Raw genomic sequence first — 12,254 nt, 5'->3', positions numbered from 1 at the left:
CAACACGAGGACTACAAATTTGTCCAAAAACTAGCGGTACCTCTCCAACAACTGGTTTCAAAGCGAGTCTCCCTGAACAAACAGATCAACTTGCTGGAGAAAGCCGTCAAGCACAAGAACCCACCGGAGTACCTTCTCAGCCAAGTTCCAGTCCCTACTCCACCCAATGGCCATCGAATTCAATCGAATTTGACAAACGTGTGGAAGCAGGTAGCCGTGTCAGCTGCACTCGGGCGGGCAAGACTCAGCCTACAGCAGCTACAGAATTGGAAGGAGCAAAACCACCGTTCCTTCGACAGACAGCACCTCGAGGCCCTGGACCAGATCAAGGGCCAACTCCCAACCAAGGGGAACATCAACACAGCCAAGAAACTGCTCGCCCATTTCCTGCGTGAGCGGTCTACCAAGCAGCCAACCAAGCGGCCCGGCTAAACCACCCCCGGTCTCCATTAAACACAAACGGCTCTTTTCAGAGCAACCACATCTTCAAAAAGAGATTGATCAATGAGTTTACCCTTTAGTTATTATTACAATTATCATCATTTTTATTATAATTATTAAATAACCATGATTAGGAAAAACATTAGTTCATTCCACAAAAAAAGGAAAACTAAAAAATAAAGCCAAACGATTTGCCATTCTTGTTCAAATCTTCAACAGCTGTCCCAGGCAAAACAACGGAAAAATTAGCCAACCAAAATGAACAAATGAACCTCTCAAAGCTATCACTCTCACCTACCGAGAAAATAGCTTTAGGCAAATGTTTAAACTTTGTTCCCACCCCGGCTAAACCAACCCGTCTCTCACTTATCCAATATATAAACAAGTATCAAAGACAAATGAGAATTGCATTTTTGATGCACAAAAAAGTTCTTAAAAAGAGGCCCTTCAAACCTCCATCTACCTGGCAACCCAAATCTACTCTTGAGAATTATTTGGAAGCTATCAAGATGGAACTCGCCCATGTCAGACTGAGAAAACCTCAGACAAACATGTCCCAAGCTGAAATATCAGCAATGCGCAAACTCAAAAACAACCCATCTGTTGTTATCAAACCTTACGACAAAGGCCGAGGCATTTGCATCATGAACTGTGACGACTACCTCAACGTTGGTTCAAACACCTCAGCTCCCACCACTATGAAAAAAGTGGACAGATATTTGACTCACGAAACCGCACTCAAGGTACACAGCGCCCTCACCGACATGATAAGAAACAAACACATCGACAAACATACGTTTGCCTATCTTGACCCACTTGAACAACCCACGAACTGCCCTACCATGTAATTTCTTCCGAAAATACACAAGACTCCCCCATCGGGTGAGCCTGTTGTCGGTAGACCCATCATCAGCGGTTGCACGAGTCCAACAGCCAAGATATCCGAGTATGTGGATTATTTTCTCCTTCCCATAGTATCCGCCCAACCCACTTATGTCCGTGACACCACAGACATTTTGCGGAAAGTAGAAAAGGAAACCTTCCCACGAAACTCACTCCTTGCAAGCATGGATGTAGTTTCCATGTATACCAAAATTCACCAGGCGGAAGCCATTGAATCAGTATGCAAAGCCTACGGAAAAAAACAACCACAACTACGCCATAACCAAACCCCCTTCAAAACACATCCGCATTCTCCTGGAACTCGTTCTGGGCCGCAACCATTTTCCATTCGGAGGAAAATTCTTCCGACAGAAAATAGGATGTGCAATGGGATCTGTGGCTAGTCCAGAAATTTGCGACATTACGTTACATGATTTTGAGTTACAAATATCAGCCCTCACAGACAGAATCCTGTTCTGGGCAAGATTCAGAGATGATATACTTATCGTCTACAATGGCCAACTCGAATCCTTCACCCAATTTGTTCACCAGTTGAATCAACTGCATTCCACCCTCAAATTCAAATTTGAGGCGTCCGAAACTTCCATCACTTACCTGGACCGTACAATTTTTAAAGGCCCGCGTTTCCTCTCCACGGGTACCCTGGACAAACGAGTGTTCACGAAACATACGGAAACATATCAGTACTTGGAAAGAATATCATCCCATATGCCTACGATATGCAAGAAAAAAAAAAAAAATAAGAATGACTTCTTACAAAAAGTACAAAGTTTCGAAGAAAAACTACTGAAGAGAGGCTACAATCAAGCCGATATTCACAAGTGCAAGCAATCCATTGATTTCTCACAAAGGAAATCTATGATTCACACAGAACAAGTGAAAACCCCAAAAGAACTTCCCCTCGTCTTCACCACGACTTACAACCCCCATGTAAAACACATGGACATTAAGCGTGCTCTCTCCAGACACTGGCATCTTATCTCGAGCAACCCAACTTTGAAGGAAGTTTTCCCTAAACCTCCTTTAGTTGTCTATAAGATAGCTGAGAACATCAAGAAGAGACTTGTCAGAGCCAAACTCAGCCATACGGAAGATAACCAATCCTCCACAACTGAGAACGATGATAACACACTTGATATCCTAATTTCATTATTGGATGAACAAATCCCATCCAAATGAAGTTGTAAACACAAATATCGGATAAATTAGACGGAATCCTTTTAATCAAAGTGAGTTCCACTTAACTCAATAACCCATACCTACGGATTCTTTGAATCCAGCGGCTGATGAGTCCCCGAAGGGACGAAAATGCATTCCTGCTTTTGCCCTCAGGTAAAACCTAACCCACCCCACTGCCTGGGTAAACTTGGCTACGGTCAAAACTTCAATTAATTTCTCCCTCTTATTTCTACCCAATTCTTGAGACCCCTTTCATGCGTCTCAATTGAAGAAATAGACCACACAATATCACCCCATCGAATAACTTAATGTGTTGTTCTTACGCACATTTTTTATTCACAAGCAAATCTATAGGAGAGGCGTCTCTGAATGGGATAGAGTCATCATTTCTCTTATCTGGGGTATATTATACTGTTGCATGAGTGCCACGCGTGTATCACAGTTTGCCAGTGAGATTATACAGAATACCTACAGCTTCTAACATACGCTTGGTTTCTGTCCAAAACGTGCAGTTATTTCGCATTGTGGTTTAATGAAGCAATCCGATGTCGTTCAAATAAGATTTCACTAGCCCACGCCCTATAGTTGCTGAACAAATGGCATAAGCTCTACTACTTGCATTTCGTTTCTTAATATTTAGTTCATTATTAGCGTTGTCATGCACATTCGAACTGTTGAATAATCATAACTTAACTTCTGTTTGATGATTTGGTGGCTTTAAAGACGAAAAGTAAGCTGTAATGTAGGCCTAAATGATGAGCAACTTTTCGGAAAATTTTCAAAATAAAAATGTATATATAATTCGTTTGACTGTAGCGCCCTCTATAGTTAGTTTCCATGGCAACTAAAAATGGTTTTGAAAAGACCTTTTCGTGAAGAATAAGTATGCCGAGTTTGATTAAGATCGATCAAGGTCTACTCAGTTAATGGCATTTTGTTTCGTCCCCTTCCAACCCTAGTGCTAAGAACATGCCTTCTAAGCTCAATCATAGGAAATTCCAATATTGGCTTCCTGAGAGAGAGCATCCCTAACTTTTCACTGTTAACATTTTTGTTCATATTGGGGACATACCAAAGATCGAAAAAAAAAATATCGATGGCGGTTCGGAGGGGGGGGGGTGCACTGGGACCACCATAGCCCACGGACTAGTTCTAACACAGTGCCTTCAAAACACTACGATCGAGACTGTATGGTTTTATTTTGTAATGAAATAGCGTCGATGATGGCGAATGCCTAGCGGTAGTTAGCAAAACAGCATTATTTGTATTAAATACACTATTCTGATTAACAACTAATCTGTACTGGTTTTTCATGGTGGGCAGAAATGTGTTTAAGTCTGTTAAAAAAAAAAGGAAAATAAAAATGACAATAAGATAAAATCAATAAAATAGATGGTGACCACATCTTTTCAAATGTTTTGAAATTGTTTAAAATCAAATTCAATTTACAAAAGACACTGTTTATTTTGCCCATTACTATGTAAAATAAAGATTAAACCAGCTTGCAAATGCAAGTTTTCAAGGTTATTACTTTGTTATTATTTAACTTATTTTGTTTGTGTGATAAGGCCATTTATTAGCAAAAATATGTTACCATTAATCTTACTATTATTTACTGTTGTATTTACCGTGGAACTCCGAAAATGGTGCTCTTAAGTGGTGCAGCCGTCAATTGTTTCTTCTAGCTAAGAGAAAATCTGTAATTCTTGAGACTAATTTGTGAAAACAGATAAAATCATATATTGGGCCACTGCTCTTACAAAAATGGCTTCCCTCAATATATCTTATATCCGGCGCCCGTTCTTCTGCTGCTGGCGTGGTCCCACTTCATCTAGAGGATTAATTCTCAGGCGATCAAGCTCAGCTTTGGTAACAGCAGCTTCATCCCCTTCTGAAACATATGTTATTGTGAAATCCATATCCTCTGCAACAGTAATGATAAAGTGTCGAACATTAGTTTTTGAGACGGCTCTTTTTCAAAACTTATAAAATGCTCATATAAGAAAATGTGGTTGTTTTTGAGAGAGTAGCTGCGGTGGTGATCTATTAAATTCGGCTCATATCTTATTTTTCCTGAATGTTCTTAATTAATCGCTTCGAAATGTTCAGTTTAATATGTAACATTCGCCTGTGTCGGTTGTAGTCTATTATTAGTTCCTATATAATCCGGCCTCTTGTTCCGGCCGACCCTTCTCTTCAAATATTTATTCCACGTCTCACTTAGAGGGTGGCGTATTTGTTTGTCCGATTTTCTTGTCCATTGCCAAATTAATGGAACAGAACAAAAAATGTGATACCATGCACAATGGAGTGGAGGAGTCCTTGTCATAAGAAGAAAAAGGGGGACGTTGGGGCTTGGTTTCACAAAAGTCATACAGAAAAATATAAATAAATGAAAATAAATAAAAATATTATGATCTCAGTGTTTACATTCAAGTCATTGTCGATGCTTTACATCACAATGACAGCTATGGTCAGGAGTTGTGGCTGGACATTATAATCAACAAATCAGTGCTTGAAAGTATCTGGCTTCCGTGAGGAAAACACGTTTGGTTGGCTGAAATCACAAACACCAGGAACATGATGTTGTCGTTTGGCTGATCGCACCCAGTGTGGGCCTACACCAACACGTTGTGCGAAAAATAAAATCTTTTCATCTCTTATTCTATCTGCATTTTCCATTAAAAAAAAGAAAACCATAACAGCTCAATTTCTGCAATAATGGTACTGTATATCCCACACGAGCCCCGAGACTTGAACCTTCTTACACAATTTCCGAAGTGCCATCGACGACGCCGAGCTAGCCCAACACAGCGATCATGCTAGACAAATCTCAACATTAGAGGGCGCTGTTCATTTTGTCGCCAGCGACAACGTTTTACGTGAGGTCCCAGCTGAAGACTGCTTATAAATTTTCTTCGGCACAACAATGCATTGCGCGACTTTTCCGGCTGATTATATTTGTAGCCAAAAAAATCAGAGTACCAATTTATGAAGAAAGTAGACAATTTTACCCAGGCCGTTTATGGCCGATTGTAAAAATGTATCAGCGAACATAATTTGAGTTTGTTTTGCTTTTTTTGGGATACTTCTCAATAATTTACCGTAAATAGTCCCCGCACGTTTGTGCACTTTCTGAGACCTTTTTCATAACAAATGTTATATTAGCTGAAAGGGTACTAAACAAGCTACAAGATGATGCACAGTTTTCAATTTGAAGATACAATTTTGGTATAGAAAAACAGGTTTTTTTTATTGGTGCACCAATGTGCAAATAAAATAAGTTTTACCCTCTTAGTTTTGTGTCGTTATGTACTTAAGTGATATAAACGGTAAAGATGTTGGGGAAAATATTTTTATCTGCTATAAATTAATTCATTAGATTCTACTAAACTAAATTAAAGCATGATATTAGGGGATTTTTTTTGTGTGGGTCTTAAACCACTGTGCAGCATGTATTTGCCTACAATTGGGGACCCCCTATTATCCCTTTTTTGTTTGTACCTTTTAGGAATACCTCCCTTATGTTTTGTACACATCGCCAAATTTGGGACACTACGGGAAAAGGGGAACCCTATTGTCCTCTAAACAAACTCACTAACACACTACAGCATTAAACATGGTAAGGCCGACGCGACCCTAAAGTGCGTGTTTTTCTTCCGATAACAAACTCGTTGACAATGTTATCTATGAAGAATGCCTAGGAAGCAGACGTTCAAAGTTTCCTCATTTACATAAGCAAACGATACTTGGTGCATTTGCCTTTATAGTGTGAATTGACGGTCTATCGTGAAGGTGTTGTACATTTCTCGGTAAAGGATCAGCACGGAAAATGGAGTCGTTCAATTTAGGTTTTGTGTCTGCTCAGAAACTGGCCAGGGCAAATTGGTCTTCATTGTAGATTCCATATTCTGTGGTCGTATTTTAAAAGATTAAGCAGGAATTTCATTGTTAGTTGCAATATAATACGTCATAATGATGTCAAACGGTTGCAGTATAAAAACGAATCAGACTCTACCTCTTCGCAAAAAAAATAATAATAATTTGGATGACCTTTAGACCCCCCCCAAAAAAGTCTCCGGTTTCTGGTATGGAGCTTGCCCCAAAAGTGGTGCGGCGACGCGGCTTTTTTTTTTTTTTACCTGGTTTTTTTTTTTTTTTTTTGGCTTCAAATGTCGGCTGATGACTGCAAATGGTGCCCGACTAAACTTAGTGCAAATATATGGGAGTCCAGAGAGGCCACATAAAGCTTATTCTCGATCATAGCCCCATCTAAAAACACGTTAAAATTGTGCAGCAGCAGGATTCCAGTCAAACCAGTGAGTTTGGCGGTTTTGAGACATCATCTTGTATGGAAAAAAAAAAATCATTTTGCCGACGCGCATGGCTACGGCGACGCGCGCGCATACCAGAAACCGGTGACTTTTTTTTTTGGCCTTAGTAGGCCTTGATAAAGTTCAACTAAAAATTAACATACGGATATCACGAGAATTTAGATGTGTGGCTAAATGTAAGAAGCAACTATGTCACCGATATAGCCATTTAACGCGACCAGGTCATAACCGGATCTGTTTCAGTTTTTTTTTTAAGTTTCTGTATAGATATATTTTCGAACACTGAAGTTGAATGGTCACTTATCTAGAAGGGGGAGTGGCTGGAACAAAACTGTCCAAAACAAATAGTAATACTCGACGAAGACTGCAGGTGGCTTGTTGGTCTTATATGTCTGGCTGATCAAATTGCCGAATATTTAACATACAAATTGGGCTTTTTCAGTCTGCCTGGTTTACTGTAAACACAAAGACAAACAAAAAGACAGCGGACGTTTACAAATACGATTTGAATCTTATTATGGGTGAAATTACCAGATTGTAATATAATCAATTTGTACTTAGTATCTATGTTACACAATAATCCCGGATTAGTAACAAGCATCCATCTACACAAGTAATCATTGTTACATTACAACTTTTCGAAACAGCTTTTTTTTTGCTAAGAAATCCCTAATTAACTAATAATGAGGAATCTGCAAAGTTTGGTAAACAAACAAGTACTTAATATGATGTAAGGAAAACAAAACTTTATGCAGACAAGTGGGATTAGCAAACCAGTCATATAATCGGGCGCAACACAACATGATAATATGCCAGTGGCGTAGCCAGGAATTTTTCAGTGGGGGGGGGGGGGCGCTTGGTGGGCTGGAACATTTCATGGGGGGGGGGCGTGATGTAGATCAATGAAAATCTTTTTAGAAACTCAAAATCTCTTGGGGGGGGCGACTGAGGGGACAAGGTTTCATGGGGGGGGGGGGGCTATCGCCCCCTAGCCTTTTGTGAATACAAAAAAAGCCAGGTACTAAGGCCAGACAAAAATAAGTCTCCGGTTTCTGGTATGGAGCTTGCCCAAAAATTGGTGCGGCGACGCGGCTTTTTTTTTTTTTTTTAACTGACTGTTTTGCTTCAAATGTCGACTGATGACTGCAAATAGTGCCCGGCTACACTTCGTGCAAATATATGGGAGTCCAGAGAGGCCACATAAAGCTTATTCTCGATCATAAACCCATCTAAAAACACGTTAAAATTGTGCAGCAGCAGGAATCCAGTCAAACCAGTGAGTTTGGCGGTTTGAGACATTCATCTTTCATTGAAGAAAAAAAACTTTTTCATTTTGCCGACGCGCATGGCTACGGCAACTCGCGCGCATACAAGAAACCGGAGGTTTTTTTTTTTTTTTTGCCTAACCATAATTTCGTCGAACGCATCGCGTAATGCAAACAGCAGCATTGTGGATGGAATCGTGCATGTTTCCTGTCGAATATTACGTTGGAAATTCGGGTAGTAAAAATAAATATTAGGAATATGGAAAAAGTCATAGTGATTGAACGAACCGACAGCTTAAAGGCCATAGATGCAAATTTAAACTATACACGGAACTGGGCTTGGCTATAAGATAAAGATGACAACGGGGACTTTGTGTCGGACTCGGAGTGGCTGTTTCACACACAAAAAAGGTATGTTTTTTCAAGCAGACCCAGTTCCGGTTTTTTTTTTAAGCCGACCCTGTGGCATGTCTGCATTTGGGGTCTTTTCATCATCGTAGTAGCATGATAACGTACAAGCTTTATCTTGCAGCAAACGCAACTTCTACTTGAGGATTTGTACACAAAATAGCAATCGAAAATGTCTTTAAAGAAGCACTTTAATCGAAAGTTAAAAACTGAACTATATAACAAATGTATGTGTATCAACTAATTATCAAGTAGCATTGACTGAAAGATCGTAAAACGTAGCCAGTTTTCAAAACGTGGCCGGTAATCATTTTTGATATACAAAATGGTTTTACCCAAGTATCTCTGATAACGGATGACAAAAACAGTAATGAATTTACCGTTTTCCGGCATTTTTACAAAGTAAAGATAGAAAAAAGAAACAAAACTTCAACGAACTAATGATTATGAGTTAATAGCAAGGCACACCATCGATTTATATCTGGTATAAATAAAACTGACAAACAATGATGAATGTATATATCAACCCGAAGAAAATTGGCTCCATATAAGTAATGTTAGGTTTCTTCCCTTAATTCATTTGGCTACCCTGTGAATGTTTATCTTAATGCTAGGTTTAATTAACTAAGTGCTACATTGTTGTCCGATAAAACATCCAGACAACGGAATTAAACTGAATAAATTGCCAGCATGCAGTCATGGAACTTTGTCACTGGGAGTGATAATATAGGCTATATTACTTTCGGGCAGGTCCTATTTTCATATGCTTGGTGACTTTGAAAATAAATGTGACCTTATGTGAACACGTAGTTTTGACTGTTGATTGTTTGTTATGTTAATTGTCTTCTCTGTATGTTGGGACCCATGGAATACCGGTGGGTTCTACTATATCGCCCACCAGTTAAAATAAGCAATAAATATAATACAATAGAATATACGATGTATATGCTAAAGCTATTTTTAAAGGAAAAAAAAAATATAACAAAAACGAACAGTGTTTTGTTGTTACTTAAACCAATACATTGAAGTATCGCACACGTTCAGTGTGAAACAAAGAAACGAAATTGAACGATTGCAGATGCAGATTGCCGTTTTACTCTGGATTAAAAGTGTGACAATCGTTTATAGGCTTTTTGCTCGTTGCTACCCTGCTTAAGATCAAATGTCAACAATTGACCTTTGGTCAACATTTTCTCCTGAGTCCCGGCCTGTTTTCCTATTTCAATTTCAATTTTTGTCCTGATGTTTAAAAATGTTCTTACTTTGGATTGTTTTTGGCTTTCGGAAATGTTGCTGTCGTGATCTTAATCTACTTCCTGCACATCATCTTCCAATACAGCTTACAATACTGGGTTTTAAATTAATTGTGTACTCATCACTTGATGTTCCACTGCCTCCTGTGTAATATACGTGTTTTAAGTTAATACATTAAATTATATAATAAAATACAATTTAAAAAGCCTCTATAACAAACACCGTTATGACGAATATTTGGCTATAACGAATAGCCCATTTGGCTCCCGAAGTGGTAAATTCTATTAAAATGCACAATCACTATGACGAACAATCACTAAACGGATTTTTTTTAAGGACCCCATTAACTTCGTTGTTGTGTATAATTATGTAAAAATAAATTCAAATGTACTACTCTTCCTAACAGTTTTCACCGTTATTTACTGTGATATTTAAAACGAAACAAAAAAGTACCACCAGTCTTCAGTCAGAAAAATATAAATCACATTCTGAATGCCTGTATACAAATGTCAGTTAGGACACGCCCCCGTCGACCTCTATAGATGTTGAACACCAGGACTTTCATTCTATCACCTTTATCTCCACAAGTTTGGTTGTCTCATCATCTTTGCAAGAAAAAAAAGGTGCAAAGTGTAAAATTGGTTGTCTAGAACTGGCCTATCAAATGACGCGTATCATGAGGGAAGGCGCATTTCGACGTTGCTATGGGAATCTTTCACTTGTAGGCCTATAAATTATGGTGACCTGTCATGTGCCCTCTTGTACCCACAATGTGATTCAGGTTTGATGACCAATTTAGCATAAATGTTGTGACGTTTTCACTTTAATTTGAATAAAACATAGAGAGCATTTCTGAACCCGATACTTTTAAACCAAAAGAATTATATAAATTGTATACGTAATACGCCGGTCTTCATTTAAGTGAGATATTTTTAAATACTTTTGTTAGTTTGTTTGTTTGTTTGTTTGTTTGTGTCCAAAAAGTGCAACGGTTTTTAACTTGACACTGTGATTAATTTAAGAGATCCAATGATGTGCAATGATGATCCTATATGGTGGTCGGTTTAAACAACCATTACTATGGTTAGCGAGCCAATGCACGACGCTCTAATACTGGATTTTTTTCTCTCAAAAGTTTTTCATGATATAATTGGGTAGATAGGGGAAATATTTGGGGGGAATTTTACCTTTGATGATACAAGCATTGCATTTGGCACACAGTAATAGTATGTCCTAAGAAAGATATTTGGTTCTAAGGCCCATCAAAGTTTTGTCCTGAGACAAAACAAACAAACAAACATTGTCGTTTGTAGATACCAGCACGTTTGTCCCCCAAAAGTCATATTCCCACCTCCATTGTATTTATGGAGAACTGACGAGATTACCAATAGTTAGTTTCCCCCTCCTTTGACAAAGAAACATATCGGGTTAACAAAGTGGCATTTTTTTCTCTATTTTTAGGGATGAGTTATTAAAACAATGAAGATGATTAAGTTAGTAAACGTTTAAATGAAAATTAAACAAAGGCCCCAATAACTAATGTCGGTACAGAGATGAGAAAAAGATTAAGTTAACGTTTTTTTGTCGCAAGAGTTTGACATACCAACTTTGGTCCGAATTTTGTTGTATATATAGATCACAGACCAGCATACAGAGATCCTCACATAAAGACTTCCGATGCATACAGCAATGATAAATGCATGGGTGACCTCATCGGGAAAGCTGGTCCAGGTCTGTGCGGTCTGTTGAAAGAAAATTCAATATAAATCAGTTGTTTTTAAAAAAGATTACCCCCCTCCAGAAGAGTTGAAATTTTTGTAAAGAATGTTTTCCTCGACTTTCATTTTACCACAATGTAAAACTACTGAACTAATTTCAGCCGTTAAAAAACAACCATAGAATTCACAGGAATGTCATTGACAGGAGGGAATAGAGGATGATAGATTTGTTACGGATTGCATTAGTCATACTCACAACGATCAGGTAGTATGTGATGTAGGCCAACTCAGCCAAGTTTGCCAAAGGGATGACAACCACCAGCAGCTTCCATTTTTTGTATAACTGCAAAAATATAACAACACCATTTATATCAAGCCTGGGACACTCCTCATACCTGAATAATTTATTTTTGTTTATTCCAGTAAGATTTCTTTTAGGGTGATTTTTCATGAATATTTTTAATTCACTGGGAATCAAACGATAGCATGGACTACTTACAAACAAGAAGCCAAGGACACACATACTAGTGGAATAAATAACTCCTAGAATCAGCTTCATAATCTCTGAATTTGCCAATCCTGTCTTGTCAATCTTCAGGACAAACGCCACGAACGTCAGCTGCCGAAAATAGAATAGTAAGAACATTTAACCTACACATGAATAAAGTATAAACAGTAGAACATTCAAACCAAACATTCAGTATAGACAAACTTGACATAACAGATCACACAATAAACAGATCAGACGGAAC

This window comes from Patiria miniata, unplaced genomic scaffold (assembly GCF_015706575.1).
Source record: "Patiria miniata isolate m_02_andy unplaced genomic scaffold, ASM1570657v1 HiC_scaffold_1, whole genome shotgun sequence".
Lineage (NCBI taxonomy): Eukaryota > Metazoa > Echinodermata > Asteroidea > Valvatida > Asterinidae > Patiria > Patiria miniata.
This window is presented reverse-complemented; position numbering follows the sequence as displayed.